The sequence below is a fragment of the Trachurus japonicus genome, chromosome 23 (assembly GCF_045865225.1).
Source record: "Trachurus japonicus isolate A0001 chromosome 23, Traja_1.0".
NCBI lineage: Eukaryota > Metazoa > Chordata > Actinopteri > Carangiformes > Carangidae > Trachurus > Trachurus japonicus.
In genome coordinates this window covers 4,240,671-4,263,923 of record NC_140929.1, presented here as the reverse complement: position 1 = coordinate 4,263,923, position 23,253 = coordinate 4,240,671, and the positions used below count along the sequence as shown (strand labels likewise).

The 23,253-nt window shown below is 38.6% G+C and overlaps 1 protein-coding gene across 1 annotated transcript in view; it reads right to left on the bottom strand.

The window, feature by feature from the left end:
• Window positions 1-23,253, bottom strand: part of rassf3 (Ras association domain family member 3) — an 89,594-nt gene that overhangs the window by 50,596 nt on the left and 15,745 nt on the right. The window lies entirely within an intron of this gene.

Sequence of the window (23,253 nt, the reverse complement as noted above, 5' to 3'; positions counted from 1 at the left end):
TAGATGATACTGAGGCAGCAAATCTGTTTATTGCAGTGTTTGTGGACTCGAGTGTTCTGCTCTGGACAAAGGGAGGCTCCAAATGAAATCATCCAAACCCAAATGAGAAGTCATGTCTCCATGTGGTGTGGTGTGGTTTTACCATGAGCCATGGCTCTGGTTCAGCTGGTTCTGGTTCTGGTTCTGGCTAGGTGTAGCCAGAGTCTTGACCTTTTACAAAAAGACTAAACTGGCCTTTTGTGGCCGGAAACACTGAGTAATGAAATGTATTATTGTGTTTGACCAACACTGATATTTTTGGATTGAATTCACTGTCGACGTTTTGAACAACGACTGATGCTTTCAAGTAGGCCTGGGACGATACACTTTTCTCCCGATTCGATTTTTCTACGATTTTTTGGATGGCGATTCGATTTGAATTGCGATTCTACGATATTGCCGATTCTCTCGATTTTTAGTCTTTAGCATTTTTAACATTTATCTGCACACAAATACTGTAGGAGCCTATAAATGAACATACTCCATTATAAAGTGAACTTAAACCCTTTTCAAAACCTGGACTCTCTGTATGTAAAAAAGGCTAACTAATGCACATTGCACAATATTTAAAAAAATTCAACAACAAAAAAAAAGTTAAATTTTTTTTTTTTTTTCAAAAAAAAAAATCGATTTTTGAAATAAAAAATCGATTTAAAAATCGTCAAAAAAGATATCGCGATATTTATGTGAATCGATTTTTTCTCCCACCCCTACTTTCAAGTGCAGCTGCTCCTTCAGGACAGGCTGGACGCTGCAGTGACTCGGTATCGGAAAATGAAAAGACAGTATGCCTATATCCTGCAGTTTATTTTACACAGAAGGCCTCACATGTTTCTCATGTGCTTTAACATGCACCTATAGCGCCTGACTGTGTGCTGTCGTCATGCAACATCATAAAACATAAAACAGAATCAAGAACATGCTTAAAGCTTTTAATACAGTATGTTCAGTCAGAGTTTTAATGTGGTAGTAAACTGGATCACAGCTTTAACTCATGCTGTCAGCGGGCGGTGTGTTAAAGTCTATACTGCGCCTTCATGGGCCAACAACTGGAAGCTATTACTGAGCACTGAGATAATTAAAAGTATAAGTACCTTCTGTTTTCAGCTACTTCTAGGACAGCACACTGAATTAATGATTTTCAACATTATATGCAGCCCACCCAGCTGCAGGAGGAAAAAAAACATGAGCAAAGCAGGTTCAGCTACGGGGTGAAATCTACGGTACATCTGCACTAAATCAAGCCAAACCCACACTCACTCACTCACACATGCACGCGCGCATGTACTGTACACGCGTGCATACATGCAGCAGCACTGGGAGCAACCAGTGGACGATAGCTGGGAGATTTTTAGACAGACAGGCTCTAATTTGAAACCAGCAGGGTTAGAAAAGAGACCAAAAATAAATAAGACACATCTGGGTGCAGCCAAACCACGGTCTTATCCTTTAAAATACTGCAGCGATCCGTCAAATATGCACACGAAAACACACAGACACTTATACACACTGCACAGATAAGCAGACTTGCCATCATTATGTTCCTCAGAGGAGATGCTAACTTAAAAAGCTGTACACATGAATGAAAACTGACTTTAAACTGACAGCTAATATATTAATGATGCCCTAATTGGTTATTAAATATCAATAAACAGGATATTTTACATATGTATTAGTTGAAATAGCAACTTATTCATGAAAACATCGGTAAAAATCTGATGCAAATGGAAACGAGAGGAGAAATCATCAGCACCATGGCTGTAATACGTATCACTTACACACCTATAAACGATAATAATACACCAAGGACCAAGGACAAACATGCACACACACACACACACACACACACACATGCACACACACACAAACAGCAAGGTGTGAGTGTGTGTGGTCACTGGTGTTAATCTGCCGTCCAGTCACTTTGGCCTGAAGCCACTTTGGTTACACATTACTGACATTCCAGTGCAAACACAGTCTACTGTAACACCGTGGGGGTTGGCAGTCACATTAAAAGGTTAACACGTCCCCATGGCAACAAAACACACATTATATTCAATACATTTTGATTGTAAGAAATAATCATATCGCTCAACTCGAGAGTGTCATGATTTTATTCACCGACTCCAGCTGGAAATAACACCTGTCGCTGTGTTTATCTTTATACATTTTCTGGTAAGTCAAATTATTAAATGCTTCTTTATAGCCTGATATGAAATGTAAATATGTATATATGCCTACAGTATATATATATCCATCTCCACTGTGGCAAAACAAAAAGAAAGTTTTGAACCCTCAAAATTATCTGTAAGGCACAAGGAACAGTTGGTGACATTTTGGGGGGGATTTTAGTTGTAATCACCCTTTAAACCAAACTGATTTATGGCACTTTATGTTGGTTTTTTTATTTTTAAATCCTGGGCACACTATTTTTGTATAATAATTAAGAGATTTGGGAAGCAGAAAATGGAAAATGTGAGAAAAAAAGGGAGGACAAACTATAAAAACCTATGTCAACATTAGAGGAATTCAAATTAAGCTTTGGTCTTGTGTGGAATCGGATCGTGTATCCTGGAGAGTTGACATTTTGGAGAAACCTTTACTCTGAAAGGACAAAAAACTATAATAACAAACACTAAGAAAAGCACTGAACTGAACTCTTGGATGAAATAGTGAAACAGTAGCAGCAGCAGCAGAGGGCTGTGGTTTAGTGGTTTACTGACACGATGATGTGCAGCCCTGCTTGTAGTTATACATTACATACATTCCTAATGTTGACTATGTTTAGCCTGAGCAACGGTCCGTGCTGAAGTATTTCAGGTATTCTCTCTGTAACTTCCTCGTCACATTTCAGCTGTTTTTTTTAATTTTTTTATTTTTTTTGGACTTAGCTTCCTGACAACGAATCATTTCATTCTTTTATTTCAACGCAAAAACAAACAAGCAACTTATTTGTCTGTGATGTTGAAATCTTGTGATCGAGTCTTGTGATTCTTTAAGTCTAATAATAGTTCTCCAATAATAATTAAATGTTCTTTTATCATTTCAATGGGATATACTGTAGAGAGTGCTTAATTTTAGAAAAATCTAATTAAAAATGTCGCTTGATTTTCCCTTTTTTCTACTTTTCAGTCTCTCATGTTTCTAATAAAGCAGCTCAACACATCTGTGAACAGCCACCGCCCTGTCCACTATCTCATTTCTCAGAGCGTTTAGGCCGCCTGTGTTTTCTACGATCTATTTTTACTCCCTGAGGCTGGTGGGAAACAGCGGTGTGTGTGTGTGTGGTGTGTGTTTGTGTGTATAGTGTGTAGGCTACCTGCAGCTGAAGGTCTGGTTAAACATTAATCGAGTTTCAGAGCAGTAACAGGCTCAAACAGACCTGTAATGTCAACGTACGTAGACTTAATGGGATAAAGCAACATCAAAGAATCGAGTGCAGGTGGAAAGAAACATTAAATCATATCCACACAGCTTTGTAGGCCGACATCTGAAGTTGTGTAGCTATATCTTTGTAGCCTATCCACCTTTAAATAAATGACAGACTCCTTCAGGATTAAAGTACATTAGAGTTAATATCAATGTTCTTTAAAGAGCAGGAGGTACAAGAGAGATAGATATATAAAGTGCAATGTAGCCTAACCAGCTAGCTGCTAGGCTAAGCAAAAGTAAACAAAGGAAGTTTGGCTAATTTAAGTATGTTGTGGTGTCTCAAGTTGTGTTAAAGGCACGTGTTACTGTAAAAACCAAGCCTATTTTCTAGGCCTTTTCTCGAAATTTGCATGAGTATATCTCTGAAACCACAAGGTCTATTTGAATACTTTCGGTGTCATAGTACTGTAAAGGGAAAAAATTGAGAAATTTTATTTTTGTTTTATTTTAATGGCCAAAAACTTTTCTATTTTGTGGGGTTGCAGTTAACCACATTCATACAAATCCACTCTTTATTGGATATGGAGAAGTTTTGGGGATAACATTATCTTCTTCAGTGAGCTAATTGTTAGCATTTTTTATGTCAAACATCTAGGTCTAGCCATGGAAATGGTAGCTTTCATCTACTTCTTTCAGAAATTAAAGTCAAAAGGTCTCAAAGTCAAAAGTCAAAGTCATTTTATTTGTCTCCCGTGGGAAAAAGTTGTCTTGGACAAAGGGCAATGCTGCAAAACAAAACCAAAAAAAGCTTCATATAAAGCGCCAAAAACATGCAATAGCCTATTTAAATATCAACATTGTCTCCAAGAATGTCTTTACTGTAAGTGCAATGCATAAGGAGAAATAGAAAACAATAAATATAAAAAAACATATCACATACATTCATATATTCATTCACTTTCATCTCAGCATCAGGGGTCTCTTTAAATCCTGCTCCTCCCCTATTAGCTGCTCATTAATGAATTTAATAGACAGAGGGATGAACAAGTCTTTATGCCTAAACACAGTATCTCCTTCCTGAATGTGAAAGTTTGTATTCAGGGGAAAGTGCATGAGTTGTGTCTGATAAAATAATGGTTTAGTCGAGGAGCTATTATTTAAAAACTATAAGAATTTGTGCAATAAATGAACATTTGACAAGAACTGAGTGGAAAAGAAATGAGCAAATAGTAAAAATCTGGCTGCACATAAAGCAGCTAAGTTTGTCTTTACTGGCTTGTGAGGGGGGCATCAAAGCAGTGGGGGGTTGTGGGTAAGTAAATAGGCGTGGAGGGTAACAAGTCACGCTGTGGGAGAGTTCAGGGCAGAAAGGCAGCGAAGGGTGGGCAAAGGTGAAAGGCCAAGTTAGTACAAGAGTAAAAGACAGAGCGTGATGGAGGAGAGGGTTGTTTCTGTAGGTGGGTGTGTGTCGGCTCTCTAATTGAAAGGCTTAGGAGTAATGAGGGCGGTGTGTGTGTGTGTGTGTGTGTGTGTGTGTGTGTGTGTGTGTGTGTGTGAGTTTTAAATGACTTAAAAGGTGAGAACCAACCGAGAACTGTGTTTCTGTTGGGAAGTGGGAGTTTCCTGACTGATAACCTGTTGGTTTCCGTAAGAAAACAGCTTTTGTGGAAGGGGAATGCCGCTAAAAGACTCAAATAAAATGTGTTCACTGCATCTAAGACACTGGCCTCTGGCTGCACTGTTAAATTATTAGATTAAAATACAATCTTATGGGTGTTTCTTTAGCTTGACGGTCGGTTAGCTAGTATCTGGATTTAATTCTTGCATCGCTGTAAAGTGTAGGTGACCAAATGTGAATACTCTATAGGCCTAAATGTAAGAATGAATCAATCGATCGATCGATCCATCAAGAATTTGGATGTGAAATAGAAAAGATAAAGGAGGAAAATAAGGATTAAATCAGTCATTTATGAGGGTGAAACTTCTCTAAACTGTGATAAGCACCGACTCAAACCAGAAGGACCAGAAAGTCTGCACAGAAAAAATGCAGGTTGACCTTTCAGGTAGAGTCGATGCCTAACGACGGCGGCCAAAGATTTTAAGCAACGCTTGAGATGCAGGTCGAGACAAATACCTGCTGTTCATCTGTGTTCTGGTAACAATCAAGCCTGGAGCTGCAAACGTCATATATCAAGAAACGTTATAGGAAGAACCTTAAAGGGATAGTTCACCCAAATTTGAAATTCATTTGAAACTCATTATCTACTCACCCTCATGTGGACTAAGGGCTGGGAGAAGTTTCAGAGTCCTCCGTGGCTTCTCTGAGTTACAGGGGGTCTCGGCGTAGCAGTGCATGTCCATATAACGGTTGCAAATGGATACCAACTGTCTTCGTAACAAAAAGACACACCAGAAAACATCCAAATACCTCCATGCTGCTCGTATGTAATGTCCGTCTTGTATTAAAGCCCCGAAATGCAAAATTGTCCCGAAAAAAATTAAATAAGTCTATATTTCAAGCTTGTTTGTAGCGGAAGCTCCTCTTCCCAGACGGACATTACATACGAGCAGCATGGAGGTATTTGGATGTTTTTTGGTGTGTCTTTTTGTTACGAAGACAGTTGGTATCCATTTGCAACCGTTATATGGACATGCACTGCTACGCCGAGACCCCCTGTAACTCAGAGAAGCCACGGAGGACTCTGAAACTTCTCCCAGCCCTTTTAGTCCACATGAGGGTGAGTAGATAATGAGTTGAGAAATTTCAATTTTGGGTGAACTATCCCTTTAAGGACAACGGAACAGGAAGCGTTCATGGTAATTCAACACAAGTAGTCCTATAGGCTACCACCACCTGTGTGAACAAGTGTGTGGACTCTTTTGTTGTGGTGTTACAGGTGTTAAATATCCAACCTGTTGCCTCGGGGACCATGAAACCGATACGCTAACTGACAAGAGGAAGATTTTCACACATATAATGTCCACGGAGGTTTTACAGTAGCTTGTGTGCTGGTATTTGCAGTATATATTGGGATTTTTAAAAGGCTATTTTTGTGTATTTATGTGTCTGTGTGTGTATGTGTGTGTGTTTCACCCCTGGAGGCCCCCAGTATTTCACCCTGACAGACAAAACACTGAGTGTCTCGTGATCAAAGAGTGGGAGGAATGTCGTCTGAGGATCACACACATGCAGCCTTGGTGTAGTAGTAGCTACTAGTCTAGGCTATCACATAATCACAGACAGACAGCGGAGAAGAAGAGGAAGAAGAAGAGCAGAGATGGAGGCTGAAAGTCAAAGCCTGCGGCCCCTGAAGGTCTCGCTGCAGCTGGACGGAGCTGAATTACACAGTTAGCTACTGATGGTTAAAATGTGGGAGTGGCCCAACCAGCAGCAGCAGCATCAAAAGAGAGATCCAAGAAGGAGCTGCTGCCTCTTGGACTGAGGTTCAGGGCAGTGTCGGTTTGTAGTGGTTCACCAAAAACCACAGATTATTAACTTGAAAATGAGCTGGACACTTTAAAGATGAACCATTGAGGATTTTTAGCTTAACTCAGCTCCATGTGTCCCTTAGCTCCAGCTCCAGAGTCCTAGTTCTGGTTAAATCAATGACTTGTAACTAGTTCCAGGGAGAATGGAGGCTCTCTGCCTTCCACCTAGCGTCTCTTGGCTGAAAACCAACCTTGTAAGATCAGAGCATCCCTAAATCTCTTGTTTATGACAGATAAGACTACATATAGTAGGCATGGTAACATGGTAGGCCTAGATGATAAATAACGTTATCCACCGCTCCATGGATTGATTTCTCTAAACAAATGCACATGGCCGAGAGGAGGGTTGGCAAAATAGCGGAAAAGCGACCGGACATATAGTTCCCCTTAAACGTCCAGAAACTATTTTCTGCCGTGCAAACTGCTGTTGTCCATAAACTACGGTGGCCCTGAGAGCTCAACACATGGCAACATAAGAAAAAACATGCACAAAGACACAAATGTGCTACTAATTATGAAAATAACACATGCGCACTGGTAGCTTAGCTTATCTTAGCATTTAGCCAAGTCCATGATCCACAATGCATTGTAATAGTGACTTGTAAACATTACACTTAATTAGCATGCTAACTGGCTAGCCTCATATGTCACTTTTCCGATACCGAGTAACTGTGAGCGTCCAGGCAGTTTCAAAGGAAGTAGACGGTCAGCGGACTTGGCTACCTCTTACAGTAGCCTATATTGTACACAACAATTGACACAACAATTGGTGAGACTGTATTATTATTTAGGCTAAATGAAAAGCGGCTAATGCTAGTGTGCCATGTAGCATTAGCAAACTGATCAGATACAACAAAAACAGGTGACTGGTTTAAATATTGTGACCCAACTATGAATTAAAGTTCACTTTCAAAACAAACAGCACACAATCAATAGTATAAAAATGTCAAATAATCATAAAATGAGCTCAAAATGTTGGGTAATTTAAGATCAATTCAAACTACAAATGATTCAGAATGAACTCTTGAAACAAACAAAATACCGATGCACAATGTGAACCTTCAAACAGCATTTATCTGCAGTATAGTTAAATAAGCTGCAGTCACAGGGACGGAGGCGAGGAGGAGGCGGCTTCAGACCTGTGTGACCCCGCTGATAACAACGTCCACTGTGATAAACTGAGACTAACAACACACAGAGCAGGTCTGAGCTCATATCGACTCAACATTTTTACAGTTGCAGACGTTTGCAGCTTCAGTTTGGACAAAAAAAAACAAAGATAAAGCTTCAGATTGGAGGTCAAATTCATTACAGCCACTTTTCTGGCCCACATGCTGGTTTAATCAGTGCTGAGTGCACATTATTCTACTTTTCAGGCTGACGGAGGGGAGCTGTGTGCGGATTTGGAGGAAGTGGAGCTTTCATTTGAAATAATATTTTTATTTTTCTAGCCGAGTGCTGACTGAGAAGCTAACAGGATCAGGAAACACAGCTGCTCCGGACTCACCACGCTGCTGCTGAGAGGAAACGTCTTGCAGCACAATGACACAACTGTGTGAGATCTAGTGTTACCAGCCAAACGCACACACACACACACACACACACACACACACACACACACACACACAGTCACACACATATACACATTCATACACACACACTCATATTTATTCGCGTGATAAGATCTTCTTGCTTTTCCAGCTTAATCGTCCACCTTCCTCTGTGACTTCAGCTGAACTCGTTTTACAGTAAAAATCTCAAACTTTTCCGCATAAAAACATAAAAAAAATGTATAAAATCAACACGAGCACAGACGCACGAGCTCATAGTTCATTGTTTAACGCTATTAAAACACAATTAAAGGGATAGTTCACCCAAAATTGAAATTTCACTCATTGTCTACTCACCCTCATGTTGACTAAGGGCTGGGAGAAGTTTCAGAGTCCTCCGTGGCTTCTCTGAGTTACAGGGGGTCTCGGCGTAGCAGTGCATGTCCATATAACGGTTGCAAATGGATACCAACTGTCTTGGTAACAAAAAGACACACCAAAAAACATCCAAATACCTCCATGCTGCTCGTATGTAATGTCTGTCTTGTATTGAAGCCCCGAAATGCGAAATTGTCCCAAAAAAATTAAATAAGTCTATAGTTCAAGCTTGTTTGTAGCGAAAGCTCCGCTTCCTGGTCCGTCCAAATCTCGCGAGATTTGCGAAATATAGACTTATTTAATTTTTTTCAGGTCAATTTCGCATTTTGGGGCTTCAATACAAGACAGACATTACATACGAGCAGCATGGAGGTATTTGGACGTTTTTTGGTGTGTCTTTTTGTTACCAAGACAGTTGGTATCCATTTGCAACCGTTATATGGACATGCACTGCTACGCCGAGACCCGCTGTAACTCAGAGAAGCCACGGAGGACTCTGAAACTTCTCCCAGCCCCCAAGTCCTCATGAGGGTGAGTAGATAATGAGTGAAATTTCAATTTTGGGTGAACTATCCCTTTAATCATCCACCTTCCTCTGTGACTTCAGCTGAACTCGTTTTACAGTAAAAATCTCAAACTTTTCCACATAAAAAATAATAAAAACAATATAAAATCAACACGAGCACAGACGCACGAGCTCTTGGTTCATTGTTTAACTCCATTAAAAACACAATTAAAGCCTGTGTGTGTGTGTGTGTGTGTGTGTGTGTGTGTGTGTGTGTGTGTGTGTGTCTGTGTGTGTGTGTGTGTGTTGTGTTGTCTGACAGCAGGGTCAGTGTGTCGCTGTGTGAATGTGTGTCAGAGCTGCTGCATGGTATCTGCAGCCGAGATCACACGTCTGGATAAGAAATGGATCCGAGATAAGCGCAAACAAACATACACTGTAGCCTACACACACACACACACACACACACACACACACACACACACACACACTCACACACACATAGACACACACACACACACACACATGCATAGAAAGAGAGGATCCGTTGGAGCGTCCCACCCTGATACCGATCTCTTTTCCTTTGAACCTCCCACAAACTGAGCAAGAAAAAGAAAAAAATGGCTCAATTTGCTTTTTTTTGCAGGACTGATGCACTGATCCTGACTCCTGCTGCTCACGTGCACGACGGTTAAAGGGATAGTTCACCCAAAATTCAAATTTCACTCATTAATATCTACTCACCCTCATGTCGACTAAGAGCTGGGAGAAGTTTCAGAGTCCTCCGTGCCTTCTCTAAGTTACGGGGGGTCCACGCAGCAGAATTTGTCCATATAATGGTTGTGAATGGACCCCACTTTTCTTCGTTCAAAAAGACACACCAAAAAACATCCAAATACCTCCATGCTGCTCGTCTGTAATGTCCGTCTTGTATTGAAGCCCCGACATGAGAAATTGTTCCGCTGGTTAGTGCAAATCACGCGAGATTTGCACTGACACAGGAAGAGCAGTGAACTGAGACACTGGGAGCTTCCGCTACAAACAAGCTTAAAATATAGACTTGTTTAATTTTTTTCGGAACAATTTCTCATGTCGGGGCTTCAATACAAGACGGACATTACAGACGAGCAGTATGGAGGTATTTGGATATTTTTGGGTGTGTCTTTTTGGACGAAGAAAAGTGAGCACCATTCACAACCATTATATGGACAAATACTGCTGGGCGGACCCCCCCGTAACTCAGAAATTTGAATTTTGGGTGAACTATCCCTTTAAACCGGGGTTTTTATTTCCTGATCATGCAGCACAGCACAGCACAGAAGAGCAGGTTTTGTTACTGAGTTAACCACCGGATAAGACGGACGCTGTCACTGCGCTGCGCTGGTATCAAACCCATCTGATCTGGGTTTAACTCTGCAGGTTTCCCAGGAAAAGCTGCTTATATTATTAGACCAGGCTGGAAAAGGCCTGAGTTTGATCAAAGCTGTGAAAGAAGCAGCAGCAGCAGCAACAGGATTAATGTTTGTCTTTGTCATTGATGTGTCAAGATCAAGATCGATGCAAAGTTGGACTTTTAATCTTGAACGAACGCCCCCTAGAGTCGGATCTTTGACTCGGAAAGTTGTACGAATCCAGTCAACAGTAGCTAACACTCTGCAGTTTTACTATTTGTTGTATTTCTCTTGTTTAAAGTCAGCCATGTACATTTTACTGATCAATTCTTATCCCTATACTGTAGATATTAAAGGAATAGTTCACCGAAAAATGAAATTCAGTCATTAGTGACTCACCCTCATGCTGATGAATACTCTGGAGTAGTTTTTTATTCCTCAAAGTGCATCTGGAGACCCGGGAGGCCGGTTCCTAGTCCAACCAAAACTTTATATGAGAGTAATTCTGTAGGGCCCGACACAAAAACCTCCATAAAACACAAAAACCATTTAATATTCCTCCACACTGCTCGTCCACTGCAATCCAAGTGTCCTGAAGGGAGATAGTCCAGAGTTTACCCGAAACGACGTCATTGAGGCAAGTCCGGTCACGTGTTTAAGCTGTAAAAATGTCTTAAATTACGTAATTTTGAGTAAACTCTGGACTATCTCCCTTCAGGACACTTGTATTGCAGTGGACGAGCAGTGTGGAGGAATATTAAATGGTTTTTATGTAGTTTTATGGACGTTTTTGTGTCGGGCCCTATTGACTCTCATATAAAGTTTTCGTTGGACTACGAACCAGCCTCCTGGGTCTCCAGATGTACTTTCATTTCATTTTTTGTGAACTATTCCTTTAATGACAAATAAATAATCTGTCAGGGCTCTTGAGTCTCAGGCATTGAGCATTAGACGTACAGTAGGCTACTCATTTCAATCAGTTCACACACCACACATGACATTTATCACACTGAGAAGTGATAAAACTCGCCACACATCTATGAATAGATGATGCAAAAGGCCAATCAGCCAATCTGAAAATAGTATTAGCTTAAAAAAAAGTAAAAGAAATTGTGGGTCGAGGCTGGCCGCTAATGGCCACACGATAATAACTCAAACAAATGTGTCGTACAGCTCAGTAGTTGTGAGTTTGTTACATTTATATATTATCTATGAAGCTATAAGATATGAATGTGCCTGTCCTATGAAACAAAAAACAGTAAAACTACTAAGAAATGTTACATAATGATCAAAATAATCTATTATCTTGTCATTCATGTGATTTTACTTTAAGATTTCTCAGTCATGGAGTTTATAGAGACAGGAAACATCTACTGTTCTGTATATTTTTACTGTAAAAGAACATTTTTATAAGAATAAACTGTAAACAATGAATAAAAAAATGGCATAAAGACCAGAATAACCAGACTGTAACCCTGTCAGACAGTAACAGTGTCACCAGAGACGTGGGGGCTCAGCTGGCGCTCGCTGGCTCGCTCTCACTCTACGGTGCGTTCGCTGCACACTCGGCCATGTTGGGACTTGTCGGGAGCCAAAAGACACAGAGGAAATCAATGGGACTGGTCTGTTGTTGGGTCTGTGAGCCGTGCAGCAGGGCCGGTGTCGTGTTTCTGCAGCAGACAGCAGCTGATGATGATGATGATGATGATGATGATGATGATGATGATGATGGGGGAGCTGTGTCTGTCAGACCTGCATCTGACCGACCGAGCAGTTAATCCTCCACAATCCACAAAGATTACAGTGTCATACAGGCGGCGATAATTCATCCCTGCACACTGTGCCCACTGTGTCTGAGCGTCTTTGTCTGCCTCGGTCTGTCTGTATGGATGTGCACTTATAAAAACAATCACAGCCCACACAGTCCTGGTTTTGGTTGCACTGCAAAAACTCAAAATCTTTCCATGAATATTTGTCTTATTTCTTGTCAAAATGTCTAATTTCTAGTCAAAACAAATCTCTTTCCACTTAAAATACGACTCATCACCTAAAAAATGTACTTGTTTTTAGATAATTTCACTTCTTTCAAACTAATTTTCACTTAAAATAAGTAGAAAAATCTGCCAGTGAAAGCAAGTTTTTTTGTGCTTGTAATAAGAAAGTAAATTTGCTCCACTATCAGATTTTTCTACTTATTTCAAGTAAAAAATATGCTTGAAAGAAGTAAAAAGTGTCTAAAAACAAGCTGCTTTTTAATGTGATGAGTCTTATTTTAAGTAGAATGAGATTTGTTTTGACTAGAAATGACATTTTGACTAGAAATAAGACAAATATTCTTGGTAAGATATTTGAGTTTTTGCAGTGTAACAATTCCTTTGTTTATATGGAGCCTTTAAAAACAACGTTTACAACATGCTCTGACGTAAAAAAAAAAAAAAACTCAAAATCTTTCCAAGAATATTTGTCTTATTTCTAGTCAAAATGTCATTTCTAGTCAAAAAAAATCTCATTATACTTAAAATAAGACTCATCACATCAAAACGTAGCTTGTTTTTAGACACGTTTTACTTCTTTCAAGCATATTTTCACTTGAAATAAGTAGAAAAATCTGATAGTGGGTCAAGTTTTTCTTTCTTATTACAAGCACAAAGAACCTGCTTTCACTGGCAGATTTTTCTACTTATTTCAATTGAAAATTAGTTTGAAATAAGTGAAAATGATTTGAAAACAAGTTCATTTTTAGGTGATGAGTCTTATTTTAAGTGAAAAGAGATTAGTTTTGACTAGAAATTAGACATTTTTACAAGAAATAAGACGAATATTCTTGGAAAGATTTTGAGTTTTTGCAGTGTGTGGAGTGTAAATCAGTCAAACTGTTGTTCTAACATCTGTCTCGTCTTTTTTTGGTTCCACATATCTCTGTGGTTTGTGGTTCTTCTTTGTTGTGTCTTTGTTTGACATGAGTTGTGTTCTTTATAATTTTTTTAGTTTTAGTTTTCTTTGGAGCGTTTGTATTTTTGATTTTAACCTCCAGAACAAACAGTAACCAAACATCCAGTTTGATTTTTCTGCTTCAGTGTATTTTTTTTTTTAGATGTTTTGCTTCCAAGCTTTATTAAAGTTAAACGATTCTTACAGTGAGTGAATCATTTCAAACCAAACACACTGAGACACCGAGACACTTCTGTGGTCTGGGATCTGTTTCTGGGACCGACCAACCACAGTTTAAAGCAGCGCTGATGCATTTATGAGTTTTTAAACTACATGTTTAAACAATTCTTTGTGTCTCTTGTCTGGTCTATTGCTATTTGTACTGCTGAATTTAAATTACAAATGATTTGAAAATGATGTTTTATGATCTGTATACCTAATGTTTTTGCCCTGTGTGTTATTTATCATATAATTAAGGCTGTTTTGGACTCATATTAAATGTAATATAACTCTAATATTCCCACTCTGACCTGAAAAACCAAAACAATGAGGAAAAAGATGCTAAAAAAACAACAGATAGCTCACAGGTGAAGGAAAGTGCAGAATTTGTGATAATGATCAGTGTTTTCCTGCTGAAAGGTGAGGCCTCTTATATATATTTTATGTCACGCTGCATGACATCGCCGATCGTAGATACCACTTTGTACTTTCGTTTGATAAGTGCTCTATAAATAAAGTTTATTATTATTGTGTAACACATTGATTTATTCATAATCGTCTCACACATGAGGTTTAATAACAAACATTTCATTCTAAAAAGTCTAAAGCAATGCCACAGAAGACTTTTGGTGAAAATCACAAACAAAAGCATTATTTAAGTCACATTATAGCTTATAAAAGTTCATTTAAGAGCTTTGTAATTGTTTTGTCAACCTTTTTAAACACATTTTCACCAGAATTTTCAAGCACACCTTCTGTAAAAAAGCTGTACAGGTGAACGTACTTGTCCCATCAGAGACTATCTGACCTGAAAAACCAAAACAATGAGGAAAAAGGTGCTAAAAAAACAACAACAACAAATAGCTCACAGGTGAAGGAAAGTGTAGAATTTGTGATAATGATCCGTGTTTGATTTCCTGCTGAAAGGTGAAGCCTCTTATATCAGACGTTATCATCATTAAAACCTGTTTTATGTCACGCTGCATGACATCGCCGTAGATACGACCCAGCATGATGAGTGCGAACACATCTATCTAATACTGCTGAGGTGGGTTTGTTTGAGCATTTGAAGCCGTTTTATGAAGAAACAAGCGAAAACTCGGACGAAATAAAACATGATTTCAGCCAAATTCCACCGACTGGTCTAAAATAATAATATATCAATAATTAATTGAGTTTTTAGAGGCTGTGATTAAAAGCAGGTGATGGATGAGTAGAAGTAGAAGTGGCTTCTACTGAAAAACAAGAGTCTATTTATTAACAATGATAAAGAAAAACTAAAAAAAAACTCAACAAATGCGCAGGAACCTACGACGGAGTATTAGGGCCACATTGACAATTAAAAAAATCACAAACTTCGAGAATAAAGTCGTAAATTTACGACTTTATTCTCGTAATGTTTCGACTTTTTTTCTCGTATGAAATGTACGACTTTATTCTCGTAAATGTATGCCTTTTTCTTGTAAATTTATGACTTTATTCCCGTAAATGTATGACTTTATTCTTGTAAATTTATGACTTTATTCTCGTAAATGTATGACTTTATTCTCGAAGTCTGTGTGTTTTCTTTTTTTCCTCAATGTGGCCCTAATACTCCGTTGTAGAAAACGGTTCATTTTCATCTGTATGAACTTCGTTTTTCTTCCATTCCCTGCACTATTACAGTAATGATGTCATAATACTGTTGCTATGGAGACGATGCTGCAGTTCAGATCAGATGTGGGAAGCAGGAAGCAGTTTTTACTTTATTTTTATTTATTTTTTTACATTTTTATCTCGACAACAACGTCTGATTGTGTCGTTTCCTCCTCCGACTCCTCTCTGCTCGTTTTCTCCTTCACACAATGGACGACTGATTAGACGAGTGGAGAGAAGATGGACGGAGAGGAAGAGAGACGATAAGACGAAGACGGTAAGGTAACGATGTTTGTTTACAGGAAGGACTCAGAGAAACCAGATGGTTGATGCTGATGCAGATCTCAGAGCAGCAGCCTCTTTGTGTGTGTGCAGGGCCGTTGTATAGGGGAGAAAGGTGATGATAACTCTAGGGGCCCAGCGCCCAGTGGGGCCCATAAAAAACCCCAGTAGTCTAATCTTTGTATGACTGATTTATTCTGCGTAAGACCCTGACTAATACTCATAGTACACTGTAAAAACTCAACATCTTTCCAAGAATATTTGTCTTATTTCTTGTCCAAATGTCTCATTTCTAGTCAAAACTAATCTCTTTCCACTTAAAATAAGACTCATTACCTAAAAATGTACTTGTTTTTAGATAATTTTCACTTACATTCACAATAAATAGAAAAATCTGCCAGTGAAAGTAAGTTTTTTGTGCAAATAATTGTAATAAGGAAGAAAAACTTGCTCCACTATCAGATTTTTTCTACTTATTCCAAGTGAAAATCTGCTTGAAAGAAGTAAAACGTGTCTAAAAACAAGCTACTTTTAATATGATGAGTCTTATTTTAAGTAGAATGAGATTTGTTTTGACTAGAAATGACATTTTGAGTAGAAATAAGACAAATATTCTTGCTAAGATACTTGAGTTTTTGCAGTGTAATGCTGCATTAGCATCAAAACAAAGAAGGCTAAATAAAGAACGATAATACAGTACATACGTAGTCTAAGAAAAAAAAGGAAAAGTTAGGGGGAGGGGCCCACTTTAGTATTCTTTAAGGGGGCCCAGAATTCCTAGCAACGGCCCTGGTGTGTGTGTGTGTGTGTTTTCTAGTGATGGTGGATAGAGTTCAGCTTTAAAATAAGAAGCAACAACAGGACAAAACTGACAGAAATAACTTTTCTGCCTGGAAAAAAATGCTCGGTGGAGTTTTTTATAATCTGACAAGAATAAATGTGTGATCAAAAAAACAAAAAACAGCTCAAACTTTGCTCTAAAGAAGCAGCTGAGAATAAAACATAATAATATTTATAGTGCGGATGAAATTAGATCAGATAAAAATGACAGCGAGGCTAAATAAAACATGGTTGAACCTGACCTCTGACCTCTGTGTGTGTGTGTGTGTGTGTGCATGTGTGTGTAGTTAAACCATCTAGAATGACATTGTGTGCATTTTTTTTTTTTTAACTCTCAGATGATTTAGTGGCTGCAGTTATAGGATTTAGCCTGACTGATCCAAGTGTGTGTGTGCCCCACCCCAGTACACTAGTTTCTGCTGAATCTCGACTTTTGCTGCTGGTTTGATATTTTTTCCTGCTCAGAAACATTTAGAGCTGCGGAGCAGATGTTTATGTTTTTATCTGGAAACACACAAACAGACGCACACACACACACAGTTCAGAGGGGAAACGATTAAAGAGGAGTTCCCATTTCTAACATTCGTGCTGCTTCATGTCTCCTTCTGTCTGACGATGAACAAACTCAACGTTCAGCACTGAGATGAGAATTAAAACACAACATAAAAGGATAAAGATAAAGTAGGCCTATCACAGTGTCCTGCAGCTCTGCAGCTTAATAACAAACCTCAGACGTCTCCTTCATTTAAATTAAACTCAAATTATGTTTCCCTGCACCCGCATGATGTTCATTTTATAATAAACCCGTAATGTCCATAATTATCTGGACGTACACAACACAACCACAGCAGCACAACTGTAAACATGTCGCAGTAACACACACAGTTGTAGCCTATAAAGAGAGAAGTGTCACAGAATACTGCAGTTTATCTTGTGTTTTTAGCCGATATAGCTTTATTAGCACAGGAATAACGACATAAACAAACCAACACAGTGAGCTCAAAGGCATCAGCTCCAACTTTAACTGTACAGACTGATCAGAATAGCCTATTTATTGTTTAAATATCACATTTATATCTGGATTAACAATATAAGAGTTAATTTAGCCCAATAACCAGCAGCTTTTTCACCTGTAACTACACAGGTATCTTCAGTCTGTGTCGGTTTAACCTTCATCTTAATGACGGTGATGTAACAGAGAAGTCGAAACCAAAGAAATGTAACAACAGGTCTGAGAAGATCAACAAATTCCCACAGTTAAATGTATTTTCTCAAGTTATCAACACTGTGTGTGTGTAGCTATGTGTGTGTGTAAGTGTGTGTTTACTGTAGTGTGAGCCCAGCCCGGCTCTAAACCCGAGCCAATAACTGTTAATGACTGACCATAAAACCCTGAGGGAAAACACATTAACATTCCTCTTTGTCTTTTGTTAAATTTACTTTTCTGACTCTTTAAAAACATCGTCTCGTTCTCTCTCCTCAGCTCCGACCCTCCTGCTCACACTCCCGCTATACGACCTCTGTAACTTCTGATTTGGAAAAAAGATCAAACATTTATAATTATGAAATAACTGCTAATCCTTCACTCTAAGGGGGACGGCTCTCCACTCCGACACCCCGCTGACATAACAGCTTTAAACCTGATTTTCTTATGCTAACCTAGGGATGCTATGCTACGATGCTAATTGTAGCATTTATGATCACTTCCGATTAAAATGAGTGACTTCTCACAGAACAAATTAGATGTTCTTCCTCTTACAAATTAAACGTTTAATTCATGAGAAATAAAGCAAAACTCTAGCCTATGGGTTTGCTAAATTCAGATGTCGCGGCTACGAGCTAGCCCGGATGGTGGCTAAAGTTAGCAAATATAGCCTAGTCTGTTTTCCAACTTCAGGCTCATTTCTACTTTAACATTTTAACATTGATCTCTATCTCATTACTTTTGGAAAAAAATAATAACATGCTAACATAGGCCTACGCTACGTTAGCATGCTAGACTCAGGTTAGAAACTAATAAACCATCAAAACCTGATAAAAAGAGTTTTGGCTTGACATGTTGTATTTAATCTAAATATCAACTTTGACCCTTTAGAAATAGGCTAGGCTAGCTACATAAAATGCAAATAACCTAGGCCTAATAGCCTATGCTAATTGCTACAGGGCTTGTTAACACGCTAGCACCTTTTGTGGCCTATTTTTTATTTAATTTTGACCATTTAGAGGACACAGAGTAAGAAATTTAGCTGCAAGAATAGATTTATTATTTAATACTATTTATTAAAAAACTATCACCAAAAAGGTTTAAATCATAATTGTAAACTATTTCTGCACAACATGTTGCATATGAGCTAACAGGGGCGCTAACTGTGAGGAAATGGAGAGATAATACCGTAGATATAAGCTTCCTTTTTTCAGTTGTTTGCAGATGTTTCACTGAAAAGTCAATACAAGATGTTAAATCTTTATTAGACCAGACTCAGATTAACGACGTGGAGCTCTGACCCGGAGGTGTTAATAATGAGACGAAAGGAGAGAGAAAACACATCAACATTCCTCTCTGTCCGTTCAGTCGACTCCATGTTGATTCTGCCGCCTTTTGTTTAACTCTCCTCTGCCTCCGTCTGTGTTTGTCTTTCCCAGCGGACAGGAAGTGAAACCCCATGTCGGCCTCATCCCTCCGTTTCCTAAATGTCAATCATCTACCACCTGCTCTGTGTCCATCTGGACCAATCACAGAGCAGATAGATAGAGGACGGGCTGGTGCTCACACTGTATAGGCCTACAGTATATGCTCAGGATGTTCATGTTTCCCACTGTACTTGAATGATTCATCAGGAGCTTTTCAGAATAAAATCAAAGTTTAACCTCCAAATCAACAGGAATTTAATGTATGTGATGCCAAAAATGAGACGTAATTTACTTTTTCTATCAATTACATTAAGAATTTGCATTGAAAAATGACTTCACACAGCTAATTTAGGGATTATAAGATTATTTTTCCTCAATTTTATCTTTTTCTTCAAGCACAGCCACCTCTTAAAACCTCATTTACTGAGCTGACGTCCACACTGAGGTGTGATGATGCCGAGTCATGAGTAAATATTTGTTCATTTAGACGGGGTCAGAAGCTAAAACTGGTTTTGGATCCCACCACCTGTTTAAAAATAGGAAAACGTCTCGAGTCCACACTGTGAATAAAACAAAAACGAGGTCAGACTGTTGTTAACTCTGGAGAGAATTACTAGTCTTTCATGTCCAAGATAAGAAAAAAACCCTACAAAGAGTATCAAAGTCGTTCAGCCTTTTGAAGATAATGTTGTATTTTCCTGGCGGCCCTGCAACACTTCACCACATTATTTCTGACACAAACAAACAAAACTAAAAATCTGTATGAAAACACACTTGTATTTTCCCAGAGTTCACGGGTTTCTGGTGTCCGTGTGTCCATGCGCTGCAGATTGAGGCCGGCTGATTGAATTGACCGGTGATTACATTACATTACATTAAGTGAGCGAGAGTTTTGTCGAACAGTCTGAGTTTTGTCTGCTAACGAGGTTTCACGACGCAGTCTGACGTCAAACTTCACATTTCATCTCTGCTCTGCGTCTGTTTTGTCGGACGTCGTCGCAGCTTTTTTCAGCTTCATCGCTGCGACAATTCAGACAATTAGAGATAATTCAGGACTGATGCTGATTTTATCGGCTTTTATTTGCTGCTTGTTTGTACTGAACTCACTACAGACACAGTGACGATGATGGATGAAGTGAAAAACCTGCATTAAAGACGCTAAATATCAGAATCAAAACATACTTAAAGAACAAAAAGCAAAAGCAGTGGATGAATGCATATGTACGGTGGCCCTGAGGGGTCAACAACACATGCAAAGACATAAAAACATGCAACAAAAAAAGTGTTTGCAGGGACAGACATCAATGACATACACGTCTAAAAGCTAAATTATCATTATTATTACTTAATCTGTAGCTTCATTCACCACATTAAAGCCTTTGCATGTGTTTTTTATCAGTGTTTTGATCTCTTTGGGCCACCGTAGATATGCTATTATTGATTATAGCTATAGATGAATTAATGTGCACATCATTATATCTTATATATTATATTATATCTTTGTATTTTAAACTGTGTATTATTGTTTTACTCCCTGTATCTTGCGATTTCCTTTCTGTTGTGAAGCACTTTGTGAACCCCTTCTATGAAAAGTGCTATACAAATAAAATGTACTCACTATTTACTTAATTATATCGACATTTCAGCTTTTAAGGCTGAATTAACTGTGTATTTCCCCCTGCGATCAATAGAAATCAATAGAATCACACATCTATCACTTTCTGATTAATCTAATATATTTGTATTCACTTTTACTTCCATAGACTTTTTCTATTTTAGTGTTTTATTCATTATTTACTTTATTACTGTAGTGTTGAGACCTGAGTAGTCTACTGCATCTCGTTCCTCATGTTTCATGGTGTGAATGACAATTGAAAATCTATTTATCCAACTATAATCTAATAAAACATGGTCATTTATTAGCTGATTAAAATAAATCTGCAAATAAACTGAAGTAAAAAGTAAAGTTTCTCCCTGTAAAGTTGAAGAAAAAGAAGAGAAACTCAAGTGAAGTCGCTCTCACAACCGTCCGTCGTGCAGTCTGATGTTTAATTAACATCTCACTTCTCCCTGCCAACAACACACACACACACACACACACACACACACTAATGTTACACTCTGGCCGAACGCCCGGTCAGATCACTTTCACTGTGATCGCTGACACAGGTGTGTGAGTGCACTGAGATATTTACAACATGACACACACTGAGTCTCCACCTGCACGTCTTCATTCACACAGAAAAACTGATTTAACACGTTTTTTTGCACCGTTTCTTCATTTATATTCATCTATGTGCTGAATATTATCAACAAGACTGTTATAATGATGAAAATCGTGGACTATGTAAAGTAAAATACTGTCCGTTGCTATAGTAACGGAGTACAGTAGAGCGCCTGTGTCTTGTTATTATTATCTCTGACATTCAGTCTCCAGACGACGACGTCTCCACCACAAACCACAGACACACAGAGAGGAGGAAACTCACTCTCAGTGTGAAAACGTGTCGGTTCGCAGCAGCTGATGGTGAAAAACCTTTAAAACCAAACGCCTTTTTTTTTTTTTAAATCAAATGATCCAGAGAAACTGAAAATAAAACACGTTTTTATCTGATCGTCTGACCTGCACCACATTTTAACAATTAACCACTAAAAAAACAAACCCAGAGGAACTGAAAGAAGATGATGAGATTGGTTTGAATTTATCAAACATGAACCTAAACTAAACACTGAAACCTTTCTGAATCCAGCTGCAAAAGCACAAAACTCGTATTTTGAATCCAATCAGCCACAGTGCTGCTGCTCTCAGCTCTGAATGTTGCTGAGCCTCAAACCACAGACAAGTCGACGAGTTAGTTTTCAGCTGCTGTCGACAAAATGTGAGACGAGTTTATGACCAAATCTTTTTTTCATTATTGTGTTTCAAAGAAAGAAAGAAAGAAAAAGAAAAAAGAAAATACTGATGGTGCAAAAACACAGCAGCTTTTATTCTGAAGGAACAAGAGGAAGTGCCAGTGTTGGCCTGTCAATCATCAGACGGACACAATATAAACACTGACATGAAGCGTTTGTTTACGTTTATGTTACAATAATATATTATAATATAATGTAATGTAATGTAATATAATATAATATAATATAATATAATATAATATAATATAATATAATATAATATAATGTAATATCATATAATATAGCCTAATATAATATAATATAATATAATATAATAATAATCCAGTTAGTCGACTATCATCGACCAGATCTCGTACACACCCAGTGTTCACTCTTCTAGGAATCTCATACACAGAGTTCTTGGTGCATGATGTATTATTATGGGATGGGTGTGTGTGTGTGTGTGTGTGTGTGTGTGTGTTGCACCGACTTCAGGTCCAAAATTTTATCACAGCAGGAAGGAATTTGAGATATGACAGAAAACACATGTTAGAGCTCACACACACACACACACACACACACACACACACACACACACACACACACACACACACACACACACACACAGGCGTCTCCTTCTATTCGTATATTTCAGTTTTATATAATCACATCGTCTTTGTTTTAACGTTTTTACTTGATAAACTCTGTTGTTGTGAGTTTGTGACCTTTGACCCAAACGCACGTCGGCTCCATGTGGAATAATATTATTGTCACGATAAGACAGAAAACACTTCACCGTGTGTGTGTGTGTGTGTGTGTGTGTGTGTGTGTGTGTGTGTGTGTGTGTGTGTGTGTGTTGACTTTGGCTGAGCTGCTCACTGAGGCCTCTGATTGGACGACAGCGCCCCCACGTGGTCACAGACGGTACTACGGCAACAAAACCTTCAAATTGACCCAATCTGTTCCTTTCCTCCATCCTTCTTTTCTTCCCTTTTCCCTTCCTTCCTTCCTTCTCACAATCCCTTCCTTCCTTCCTTCCCTTCGTCCTTACTTCTTCCAGTTGACCCAATCTGTTCCTTCCCTCCATCCTTTTTTCTTCCTT